The sequence below is a fragment of the Oryzias melastigma genome, linkage group LG6, assembly GCF_002922805.2.
Source record: "Oryzias melastigma strain HK-1 linkage group LG6, ASM292280v2, whole genome shotgun sequence".
Taxonomy (NCBI): Eukaryota; Metazoa; Chordata; class Actinopteri; order Beloniformes; family Adrianichthyidae; genus Oryzias; species Oryzias melastigma.
The window spans coordinates 21213146-21227324 of NC_050517.1; positions in this window are offsets into that span (position 1 = coordinate 21213146).

Genomic DNA, 14179 nt, shown 5'->3' on the forward strand with positions numbered 1-14179 from the left:
GCACTATTAGACAGCACTATGGTAGCGCTGAGATGTCAGCCGCTCCTGCTGGGGCTAATATCATCTAACCATCATGATGACAAAGCAACCACTCATTCACACACACACACAGGTAATTGCACGCTTTAGGCATTTATTGTAAATATGTGTGTCAGTCAGTGTATGGAAACATTTTTCGGAGTTCACAAGAGGATACTATATAAGAGTGTGTCAAAGATAAGGCAGGAAACATTACTTTTTCGTGCTTTTAGAAATACTTAAGAAGCTTATTAATCTCTTAACCAATAGAATTAAGTGTCATGTCTTCAATTCTTTTTTCCTAGGAGTTTATAAAGCAGTTCTCTTACTGTTGCACTACAGAATTGAATACGCTTCTTGGAGAAGAGGTGAAACATCTTCAATAGTGAAGCATGAAGGTCCAGGTGACTGTTGTCCTACCTACTACTTTGATGAAAACAAACAACTTTTGGAGGCTTTCTGGCATTTATCTGTTTTTAACTTTAAGTACCCCTAACAAAGTTTGATGTTTTACTAAATCTTTAACAAACTTGACTTAATAAATAAAGCATTCTAATGTTCCCTATATCCAACTTTATGAATTATTCTAATAACTTTCATAAAATAAATGGCATTAAATTGTTTTTAAATCCCCAGACTTCAACACAAAAAGGGAAATAAGGCAACAAAATTAAACATTACATTTTCAACATGTTACAGGATAAGTAGAACTTAATGGTATTCAAAACAAATATAATTTTAGCCACTACTTTTAATATATGATTTATGAGGCTTCCAAGTCAAATTTTCATCCAAAATTACATAAGAAATGTATATTCTGAGACTTTTTCAACGTTTACTCCATTACTAGACAGTTTTACTTCTGTTTTTCATTAGCAAAATTATAAACTAATCTTTTTTGTAAATTCAGTGAAAATATTAATATTTGAGTTTAACCATTTTTATTTTAAAAACTTCTTTTAAATGTTTTACATTTTTTCCTGAACAAAAAAATGTTGTGTCATCAGCAAAAAGAGTAAGTTTCAATACATTTGAGACTTTGCAAAGGCCATTTATACGTAAAAGAAAAAGAATAGGACCCAATATTGAACCTTGAGGGATTCCACATTCAATATTCATGCATTTTGAAGAATGACCTGCAAACTGTACGAATGCAAATAGTGGGTTAACACTTAAGGGCCACTCTTCTGACCCCAAACAGGTGTAACTTTGAAATTAAAATGGAAGGATCAACAGTATCAAACGCCTTTTTAAATCAATAAACAGTCCTAATGTATTTTATTTTTCATCAGTTGCTGTTGAAATGTTTTCTGTTACTTTCATCATTGCCGAGGCTGTTAATCAGTTTGACCGAAAACCATATTGACAGTCATTTAATAACTTTTTTTTTCAATGAAAGAACTTAGTCAGTGAAAAGCTTTTCTTATACTTAAGATTTAATGTATCCCAAATTAAACTTTCTTTGTCCATAGTAAAATGGATGTCGATGTGATCTGTGATGTTTCCTTGCGTTATCGTATGGGCATGTCACCTTAAATATAAAACAGATTTTATACATTTTTATTTTGAAAGTAAAATGGAAGTTTCCATTTGAAAACCTGGACGTTTTTACCATTTTTTTTGTTTGTTTAGTGCAAAATTAAAAATTTGAAACAATTATATATTGGAACTCATTACAAAGTGACACATAAATAAATATTTTTTGTGATACTAGTGTGAAAATACCTCAATCGTTTTTTCTGTTTGACCATTTATTGTCTGACTGAATTGTTCCAATTGTGGAATACTGAGAATAGTTGAAAATAAAAAGGTTTTTTGGCCTAATCCCCAACCCTCCATTAGTTCTAGCCATCATGCTTCAGCATGCTAAGAAATTATTTTCCTACTTTTTTCTGTTTAGCAGCCGAGTAAATAGTTAGAGGCTGAGAGCTTCTTGCATTGAACAGAATTTAGTGTTATAACAGGGTTTATGCTATTTATTCCATACACGCTCAAGCTGTACATACAAATAAACCACCTTTATTTTTCAAGCTATTCCTTTGAAGCTTTAGACCAAACTAAGGAGGAAAAGGTGTGGAGAAAATACGGAGAAAAAAATAGGTACAGAAAGAAAGTAAGAAAAGAAAAAAATGAGTAAACTTCACGAAAATTATGGCTTTTTAATTTAACCTTTATTTTATCAGAGAATCTCAATGAGATGAGATCGCTTTTTCAAGGTAGATTTGGGCCGAAAGTCATTTTCACAAGAAAAAAAATATACAGTTAAAATAATAAAGTAGAAATTGGCCCAAGCCCCCTAAAGTCCACAGCAAACAAGGAGCCCGGGACGTCCATTCCCTAAAAAAATAGCAACACAGGAATAAGGGGCCAAGGGGGCACCGCCACAGGAGCTCCTACCACTGAGGAGAAAAAGGATGCAGGAATGCGGAGAACTCAAGTCCCAGCTCCAGCAGGATTTGGGGACCTCTCATGCCTGAGGCCCACTCCAAGGCCCAGTGGATCCCCAAAAATAAGCCAAATAGGGATCTGTAGCATTCCCTGCTGCGGTACCCCAAAGGCAGACTAGGAGAGGCCTCACAGGGAGCTTGGCACAAGGCAGAGGTGAGGATTAACCCTCCTGCAGGACCCTGACAGTAGGTCCCTGACAGATGGGAAAGATGGGGACATATATGCGTTTGGGCACCAGCCGCCCAAGATAGCAGTCAAAACTGAGGAGAGGTCTAAATACATTAAAGGTGGGACACAAAGCTAGACACCAGGGAGATATAAACCCTGATGTAGACCTTGATTTATCTTTAAGGGAAACTCATTGGACTCATGGACACTGTAGGATGTTTAAATATAGATATCTAATAAGCTTCTGCTTATTATTAGTTTTTTGTTTATTCTGTATATTATGTAAATAATACAAATAGCAAACTAAACCAACACCAATGTAATAACTGTTAAAACATACACATACAAAAAATTATTTCAACCATTTTTGTGCTTTTAACTGAATTACTGTCAATACTGAGCAGAGAAGTCAATTTAGCCTTAGTTACCATTACATAGAACATAGTATGAAATCACAGGAGGGTGAAACATAAAATATAGATGATGTTGGATGAGCTAAAGTTACATTAGTTCTCACACTCCTAGGTGTGTGAAATTTGCTCTCTTGACCATCTCCTAGGGGAGCGGTAAGCTGCAGACACAGCTGCACTAGGGAACTGTTTGGTGGTTTAACCCCCCAATCCAACCCTGTAATGCTGAGTGATAAGCAGGGAGGCACCAAATCCCATTTTTAGAGTCTTTGGTATGACTCGGCCTAGATTTGAGCTCATGGTGGACACTCTACCACAAGGCCACTGAGCTTTTACCACAAATAGTGCGTAGGACATAAATATAATCATTTAAAGTAAAAAGTAGTCTTAAAACCTGGTGCATTTCTTTCACTGGGTCACCCTTCACTTTTACAACTGTCATGGTATTCACACAAAAGGCAACAGCGTGCTACATAAGCAATTTGCAGCTCTGCAGAACCACAGTAAACACTAACTTGCATTTGTTTTTTCCAAGAAAAAAAAGTATCAGATTTTATAAAGTTATGACCAAAGTGTGGCATTCATTTTGTGCTTTACAATAGCATTGATCACCAATCAATATTGGCTACACTTTATTTCTGTTCAGGGTCACAGAGTTGCTGGCGCCTATAAAGCCACTTTTGAGTGAAGGCGGGGTACATCCTGGACAGGTCAGCAGCGCACTGCAGGGCCAAACAAAGACAGACAACCACATACACTTACATTTAGACTATTTAGTATCACCAATCAACCTATAAACATGTTTTTGGGCCTGTGGGAGTAGACTGGAGTCCCCAGAGAAAACCCACAAATACACAGGGAGAACACGTATACACAAAAAACACGAAGAACCCAGTCGGGATTTGAACCTGAGGCTTGTCTGAGTAAGAGTACTAACCACTACACGACCACATAGCCCCAGTGGAATTGATTAGTTGTAGTGAATTTCCCATTGAGGGATCAATAAAGCCTTATCCTATATTGTACTAAAATTCAGCAAAATTCAGTCACTGTAAAAATGTAGTTTTTTTTTTTACCACTGTCATCAGAAATGTTTCTTGAACCAGAAATCCTCATAAATCTCTGTGTATGTTACAATAAACTGTAAGGGGTTTGTAAACTACACATAAAAACTGAAGCCATGCAATAAATTATTTGGATATTCAAGTTAGGTTCCGGTCAATATTTCCTTGGTTCTTCAGCATTTCCAGTTGTCTAAAAAGATGATCAGTTGTATCAAACCAAAAATGGGACCATAACAAAACTGAACACCAGGGAAAAAAAAAATAACACAGTTTATTATATAAGGGAAATACAGAAACTATGTCCTGAAAAGCAAAAGTGGAAAACAACTAGTGTGTTGGTTGAAAAAAAAGACAAAACAAAGGGAATTGGAACCTTGACCAAACATAAAGTAAGTCAGACTGCTGACCCAGCCATGTTGACCCTCTGAGTCAGCAGCTCCCTGCTAAGGGTTGCCTAACCAAAACTACCTAAAAAAAACCCAAAAAACAAACAAACAAACAAAAAAACAACCAAAGCCCGCAAATTAAGACTACCAACCCCAAACTAAAATAATAAAACCCAGCAGTCTAAGACTGATGAAGACAAAGAGGGTAAAAGAGAAGAAAACAAGCCAGCACCATACCGCCTGCTCTCCAGCCTGCTCTCCAGCCTGCTCTCCAGCCTGCTCTCCAGCCTGCTCTCCAGCCTGCTCTCCAGCCTGCTCTCCAGCCTGCTCTCCTGCCTGCCTTGGGGTGGCCTCATTTGTCTTATATAGCCAGCAGGTAACAATTAAGGCACATTGGCCACACCTGCCAAGTGAGCAGAAGTACTGGATGGAAAAAGATCCAGCAGTAGCAGCAGGACGTAGGAGATGCCCACACAAACATTTCTCTGATTGTCTAATTTCTTTCAGTCCCAAGCACCAATCAGGTAAACAACACCAAAAGGCTCCTTGCACATGACTTGGGGAAAACAAAAAATCCATCCAACACACCTGCGTCTCACCTACTTCACCCTTCCTTACGCTTACAGGTTGAATAATTCCCATTAGGACCTATCACCCAAAGCATGCCTGTAGAAAAAATATGAATTAACATTCTCCCTCTAAGGGCACATTGAACGGTGTACGACCTTGCTACTCTGTGCGGACCACCTGTGTAGCTCATACAGATTTGCCTATTTTTGCCAACAGACAATTCATATGGACTGTGACTAAGACTTTAAAGAAATACAAATCTCTTTTTTGCCAATTAGGGATTGGGTAAAGTAGAAATATGGCTGTAAAGAAAGGTTATAAAGTACCTTATCTGTAATAATAGTAGGAATGCATTCATTTTGTGCATATGACCCTGACTTCTACTTGAACACTCACCAGAGATCCCTGATTGGTTGTTACAACATGTTTTCTTGCAATCTTCAGAATTTATCTATTAGCAGCTCCACAATGTACAGACATCCCAGATGTAAGAACTTAAAGTTTTCTGTTTTTCCATAGGCTGTACTGTCTGCCTTTAGATGAAGTCAGGTTACACCATGTACAAGATGCCAATAAATCACAGAGGCATGAGTTTGTTCCAATACATAGTCTGAATCAGTCAGGGAGGGTTTTGGATTATGGAAGAATAGCACCCAGAGATAACCATTGCATGTTAAAATTCCTGTGAACATTGTCCACACAGATCCTCAGGACTTGGTGTTTGGTGTTTGAACAGGACGTCCTTGCTGTTAGATAACCATCACACCTCTATGCAGCACTCTAATCATCTGCATGAGTCAAACTCATCAGTGAGCATGTAAAGAAGGATATTGATGTAGCCCTTCTTCAAAGAACACATTTCAATAATTTGTCAGAAAAATATTAGAATTTTTCCGAATAAAAACACTGAAGAGGAAAACCTCAAGTTGAGCTGATGTTACAGGAGATGTCTCTAAAGAACTCCTAGGCACGCCAAAGGGGTTAGGGAAGACCTGCATACTCACTCCAAACAAGTCTTTTCAGACAATCACACATCCACGCAACAGAAAAATGGACAACAGCACAGAAAACACAACAGCATTGGACTTTTCAACTTTTTTATTTCCACATTTAAATGACAAGAGTTGATTTTTACATGAAATTCTATTGTAGAATTGACAAAGGGTAAGCGACAATCCAATAAGCCTGCTAAGATCCTGATGAATGCTGCATTACACATGAACATAACATAATCTGAGGATATTACATCACTCCTTACAGCTAATCTTCTTATAGGAAAAGGCAAGAAACAGGAGTGCTTCACAGAGTGAAACAGGACACAAATGCTAATCTCACAAGAAAAAATGTTTGGCCTTGCAGACACCATATATTCTCTATTCAAAAGTCTGTCTCTATTCCTTTTTCCTCTCAGGCTTAATTTTCACCAGAATTTTGAGGCAGAAAATAAATTTGGGAGCACAACAAAGTATTTCTAGTCTATGCTGTAATTTCAAATAATTTAATTGCAAATATCTGAATAACATAATAGCAGTATACCAATAATGCAGTTTTTACCAACCTATTTATGAATACACAAAGTTTTCTTTGCACGAATGTGACATCAAGAACTGGAGGCAACGAAAAGCCCCCCCGCTGACTCTCATACAGAGCCAGTGTCTTGGCAAAGATTAAAAAAGAAAAAAGAAAGAAGTAGAAAAACACTTAAAAGCACTTGACTCACTGCAGTCCTCCCCTCCTCTTCATTAGTAGGCAAACAAGTCACACAGAATAACACAAATTGTGCACAAAACACAGGTGACACGACCATTTTCCAATCAGATACAATGTCAGAGGTGCCTTACTTTGCCATTGTGCCAACCTAGGCATCCCTACATTACATACATTATCCTCACTGGTGTTCATGGCAGGCACAAAACCCTGCTCACCTCTGTTCACCTTTGTCATGGAAGGAATAACAGCTATGTAAGGGTGGGGTCATCTGGACCCCGTTGAGTAGCACAAGGGTTAAACTAGGAACAAAAACACTTGGACCATAACTTTGTGGTTCATTCCTTCTCTTAGGAAATAATAAACGTGTTTTTGTTGGAAGTCGAGGTCCCGAGCCTAAAAGATGGATGAGAGGCACAAGATCCAAGATGCAGAAGTTTTACTAGTTGTTTGACTACCCATGTTATCTACTAGTTTGCAGTATTTGATCACTCTTCGATCAAAGAGTATTTCTTTATTTATAATTGTTGTGAATCAGGAGAAGACGAAACAATGCCATTTAAAAAAGCTTTTAGCAGTGACACAGGTGGTACAGTTGCCAAGCCACAAGCTCCATTCTGATGCATCCACTTGCAGACGACTAGATCATGAGCGTCTTTGTTTTCGTCGCCTGAGATGGCGTCTGGGGCTCAAAATTCTATGACTATATAGCTTTGATGCGACTCACCATTTTTGTTGTGCCACTAATCCTATCTTGGAGTTGTGAGGGGCTGTAAGCTAGTGGGATAGAGTGTAAACAGTAGGAATGATGGGAAGTGTGGGCAGGCTTACATCGCACTAATGGTCCCGCCCACAAATGAGAGCGGAATTTCTACTGAACTCCTTCTACTCTGCAGAAACTATGTCCTAGAAAACAACACACTTTCTCTATTTTGGCTAAAAAATGCAAGATCATAATTAAAAGACCATTGGAAACGCTTTTACATTAGATCAAAAGATGATTGAAGTGGGACTTCAGGGACTATAGTTCTCATCTGATTGGCCGATAATCAAAGCCTCATAGAAAATTGACGAGGTTTTTTAAAGAGATCCAACGACACAGAGGCTGCTATTCAAAGAAAACTGAACAACTTAGCAAAGACTGAGTACATCCTTACCTGGATTCTATAGTGATTTATGCAAAGGTGGCCACAGCTTAGTATTTAATACTTAGCTGTTGCTACTGTTGCTGGAACTTTTTTTGTAATTATTATTATGACATTTCCATGTGTAAATTTTGCTTTAACCATCTTAATATAAAAATGTTTAAAGTATTAAATTATCGTGTTAATCAGAAATATCTGATTAGGCTACAGGCATTTTAGCACATTCTTTTCTTTTTTTTATTGCGTTAATCTCTTGCTTCTGCGAAGTCTGTTCATGTCTGATAATGCACACCAGAAAGGACATTATTCTGCCCATACCATGGTCATTTACAAAAAATAAATATGAACTCAATTATTAGAACTTCAGTCCTTTTATATTTTGAACTTTAAATCGTTTTTCAAAAAAAAAAAGACAAATTAAATCATGATGTGCCGCATTGTCATGTGATTAATGAGAAGTGTGTGGTCAATATTTTTTGGATTGCTATTGTTGTTCAATTGCTTGAGATTGAAAACAAAATCCCCCTCGGTACTTTAAAACGAAAGATGAAAATTTGTAATAATACAAAACTTCATAAAGCAACTTCAACCTCAGAATGAAGCTTTTCACAGCAATAATTAGATTGGTAATATTTGCGATTAAAATCAATGAATTTGAGTAATTGATTACAGGTCAAGATAATTATTCGCACAAACAAACAATCACATGAAAGCACTAATTTAAAAATATTAAATGTGCAAAAATCAGCTGGGAGTTACAATCATCAACACTTAATATTCACTCAATGAATTGAGTCTACAGACTCACTTCAATACATGAGTTTAACTATTTTTAACCCTTTAAAGGTCGACTAATGAAAATTGTGTTTTTAGTTTTTTATTGTGTTCTCGTAGCATTTTTCTCTTATTGGAGGACACGAAAAAATAATCTTAAGATTAAAACTGCATTTCTGGATTCTGGTGAAAAACTACACAATTATTATTTATTTATTTATTTATTTATTTTTATTTTATAATTTTTTATAATTAAAAAAATGCACAATTATAATTAAAAATCATTGGGAATTATTTTACTATAGAAAAAAGATAATTGGAGTGGGACTTGAACACTGGAGATTCCATCAGGGACCACCAAATAGCAAACGCTATTGACACGCTGTAACTCTTCTACTCTTTCAATGTGAGTCAGCCGATTCTGACGTAGAGAGAAGCGGCTTTTCATATGTTGACTTTGCACCAATATTCAACACATTATCAAATTGCTAACATAAAGTGTTGTATAATCACTTAAAGCCGCTTTTCCCGGTGGCAATATCAGCTGATTTACGTCGACTCCATGCGCACTCCAATGTTTTATAGTGTTTCATATCAACATAATGGTACTTGTCTCCACTTCAAATCCACTGCAATTACGCTAATTGTGTATATGTTTGAAGAGTTACTATAGTTGAAAGAATGTAAATAAGTTTCAGTGTGAAAGGCTTGAGTAAAAACATTCTTTTAGTTGCATCTGCAAATGCTGTAAATGTACCCTTTAGAGTTTGCTTATTTTATGCACAAAAATATTTTTTCCTGGAACAGAAATACTATCTTGTCTTTTGTTTAACTTTATCCTAATTTCTCCTGCATTTAATCTTGCCTCAGCTCCATCTTTCTATCCCTCCAATATTTTCCCTCCTCGCTGAGCGAATAGCACGGCAGCAGAACTTTCTTGTCTTTGAGACGGCAGGAGCTTGATCTTGGAGGAGTACGTAAAATCTAGGTATCATGCCTTGCTGTGCTTGAGGGATCTTTCTTTATGTATGTGTGTATGAGAGCGTGCAGACGCCCACGTGTGTGTCTGACTTATATTCCCGAGAAAGATAAAAGCCTTAACCCCGACATTGCTCAGCTGCCTTAAGTAAAGCAACAAGAATAGTTTACAATTTTAGTTGAAATGCAGCGGCTTTGTCTTCATAAATCTTGCAAAATGTTGTCTTGATGAGTCATTTTCATTATACGTCATCGCCACACAAACCGCCTGTTTCTGTGTTAATGTATTATGTGGATTTTACACAGGTGGAAATATAATACACAGACTATACATCATAATGTAATACAGAAATGCAAATTGCAGTGCAAAAGCATTTGCATATTGACTTCAGTTTACTGGATGGACGATGGCAGAAACACCCCTGAGCTTCAGTAGAAAATTGGATAAATCACAGTCTGTGTTTGGCCTTGAGTTTTCCAACAATTATTTTGTGTTGTCCATATTGCTGAGCCCCACCCTTTCTGCAGATGCTCTGCAGAAATGTCAGTGCATCACTGAAATGTTTGAGTGGGTGTTTGTGTGCATTAGTCTGTTTTCACTTTGTCTTTCCGGCTTAAGATCAGCTGTAAAAATATTTTCAGGGTACCCTGACCTGACAGTTTGACCTACATTCATCATTTTATACTGATAAACACACAGCAGTTTTCGGAAAACCTTTCTACCCACCGTTGTGCATTAGATAACCAATTCATTTCCGGTCTCACAAGAACAGAACCAAACAGGTGCTGCTTTTAGAAGAGTCAATTTAGATTTTTTTATGTTTCCATTTTTTTTTAGCCTTGTGTCTTTGGAATCGGTATGTAACGCTGAATTTGTGCATTTGTTCAGGGAATAGATGATGTGTGTTAGAAGTGCAAAAAGCATCAAGCAAGTGTTGCATACTGTTAGATGACTTTGCTGCCAGATGAAACACACAGAGAGGGGGAGAGAACCAGACACAGAGCTGAGAGACAGAGATGAACTTAAGTCACCCTCTACAGTTTCTAATACTTTGAATTAAACAAGAATTCTGCTGAAGAGTTCAACTTTTGCTGCCTGAACTTTTGCTGAGCACTCAAGTTGTGTCAATGAAGAAGTAAACCACTTTTTGAGTCCTGTAACTACACTTTTAAAAAAAAAACATGTCATAGAAAGATATCATGTATTGCACAGTGAACAGTTACAATGTGAGATCTCTATGACAACAGTACATCATCTGACTGTCACACAGGCTTCCTTTCCTGTGTGTATTTTCAGCTATTTAGGAATTCATGCAGCATGCTTTTGGTTCTCATAAAAATAGCATTAGACTGGGGATTAGTGGTGGGTATCATTACCGTTACTGCCTGTGGATATCAGTGCTTCTCTTGATAATTTGATGGAAAACATGAAAGTATATGCAAGAGGTTGTAAAGCATTACAAATAGACGGTCATTTCTGATTAAAGTTTTTCTGTCATTTCTTCTCTAATCATGACTATTACATTAGGTAACCTGGTGATGTATCAATCTTTCGTTAATATTTTCAACACAGATCCGCCTGGTACTACAGCAAGTCGCCCAACGACTCACACAATAGGATTTGGCTTCTGCTTTGCAGAGAACGTCCTTCCTAAATCGACCTTCTGCGTTTCACTGGACTTGGGAATGGCTCATGAAATGCTGGCAAGTGTTCCCATGTGGTTGAAGTTGCTCCGAGCACCTGGAAGTCCCAGTAAATGGTAAATGGCGTTTACTTGTATAGTGCTCTTTCTTTTTTTAATTTTTGAACAAGAACAACAAAAGGCAAACAAACAAATAAAAAGAAACAATACGAATTATCCCACAAACAATCTCATATGTAATAAAAATGTTCAGTGTTCAAAAAAGGGCTTTGGATGAAGCTAAAAGCTTATCAAGTCGTTTTTATTCGGCCCAAATTAAATATACAATTATCTCTTTATCTATACTGAGTAATAATAACACAAAACAAAAATAATTTTGTTAAAAAGAACAACAAAATAACAATTGTGTACATTTATATATATATACTGAAACACATATATACATATAACAATCTGGGTATTTTATTAGTTTCTTCATATGTATTAATTATACCCTTAATCAGTGCTTTTAATTTATGTATGGTTTGACATGTGTTGATGTCTTCATTATAGTTTGACGTTTGTTCAAACAGCTGGTTTGACGTAAATGTTTATTCCTCTTAAAGTGTATTTATTTTCTCTCAACTGGATGAGTGTCTGAATACTTTCTGGCAATGTTTTTTTTAGCTTTAAACATGAATTGAATTATTTTGAAATCAATCAAGTCTTCAAATTTCAAGTTTTAGTTTAATCACAAGTGGATTTGTTTGTTCTGCATGAGGTGACTTGGTGATTATTCTTATAGTTTTTAATTTTGAAAGAGAAAGACTGTATTTAATGAAGTTTTGTATGTGCTTCCACACACTTCCACACAATAAATCATGTAGGGAAGAATGAATGAGACGTACAAAGTGTTCAATTGAGATGTTTAATTTTATATAACATAGATATTGATTTAGATATTTTCTTATTAATATAGTTTATGTATTTCTTCTAGCTTGATTTTTCATCAATTATTACCCCAAAAAAATTTATTTTGGACACCCTATCAATTTCAACATTATTAATCATGAGTTACCTCAGGTTTTCTAACTTCCTACCTCGAGGACAGTCAGACCCATTCACCCATTCACACACTGATGGTGCCTCTGCTGCCAAACACTGGTGCCAACTTATTACCACCAGAGGCAATGAAGGGTTCAGTGAATTTCACATGGACACTTCAATAAATGGGCGGGCAAGATGGGAATCAAACCTGTAATCTTCCAAACATGGGTCGACCATCCTTACGCTGCACCACGACCGCCCCATACGTCTAAGAACAGAGCAAACCCAACAGCGCTTAGCGTAATGTGGCAAGATTGACACAGTTCTTGGCTCTGCCTGGTGCTACAAACTTAAAACCTTTAAAACAAAGCAAGTCATCTCCTACATTGACTTGATCCAATATTGTTTTTTTGATAAAAAAAAGATGGAGATCATTCTTGTGTGCTTTATGCAAGGTAAAACTGAATTTAAAAGTTTTCCTTTGCATTTTACATTTTAGCCATAACAGACTTTCCAAAATCGTTCTGTCATGTTCATACTTTTGCAAAAACCAAAAATGCAGCATTTTATTTGCACTTTTCAACAAAGGTATAACTCTATTGCAAGAGTTTTGATATCCACAAATCAACTCTATAGCTAATAACAGCAGATGTACCACTGAAATACCAAGGAGTGTTAGCTTTTTATTTTTTGGCATCAACAGCATATGATAAAAATAGACTGCCTTCAATCCAGAAATTTCACTGCAGATTTTACTAAAGCTGTCTCCAAATTCATGTGTTGTATTTCACATGATTCCTATAGATTAATGTTGTTTTTATCCCTTCAGGGATGCTACATAGTTAGGCAGTAGCATAAAGGGTCTTTCCCCAGGACCCACGCCGGCTGAAGCTCATTGCACACCCTGTAATTCAATCTCTAAAACAAAATGTCCTTTTACATATTTTGATGCATGTGTATCAGATCTTATGGTGATACCTCAAAGATTTTGGCAGGAGAGCAAATTTTCAATCCAAAAATCATTGATTGCTAATTATTCTTTATTTTAAACATAAGAGAAGTTTATGAAGTGAGCAAAATATGCAACAAAATTCCTTATTCTGGTATTGATTCAATTTACTTTGATGCATTTATTGATATTTTGCAAGTAAGAAGTAAGCATTACCTCTAAAATAGATCATTTATAGGCTTTTTCTTTTAGTTTTGGATTGGACAGGACACATAAATGTGAAAACTTTATTAAATACAAAAATATCATTGGATAATTCTGATTGGACAAATCCCCAGGAAGTGCCTTAAAGCCAGTTAGTACAGCAGCCTCTCTGGCCCCTTTGGGGGCATCTTTAAAAACGTGTTATCCCAAAAATTCAAGTACATCCATATAAATCCTCCAGTGCTTCTCTGCTTTCTCACTATTTGTTAAGTTGTACTCATAACTTCCTAAATACAGACAAATTAGAGTTTAAAAATCACAACTTTTATTGGTAAATAATATTGATACAAAAGCAGAGAACAGTTTAAAAGTTGTTGATGATGCAGAAACATACGGTCACATTTCCCTCTGACTCACCTGGTCTTCAGTTAATTCAAACCATTTTGCACTTTTAAACTAAACTTCTAAAATTCTTATGAAACATTTTTGAAAAAAGTTTGCATGTTTAGCTTTTCCATTTCTGCTATGTAGAAAATATATCAAACCAAGGTAAGGAAAAATGTGTTCAATATTTTCTTCTTTTCCTGGTGTGTTCTGCCTAAAATACTGTATGACTTGTGTGCAAAATGATAAGGGGGTCCATAAAAATGCTTAGGATGTTTATATTTCAGTAGGCTCATCAGAGATCT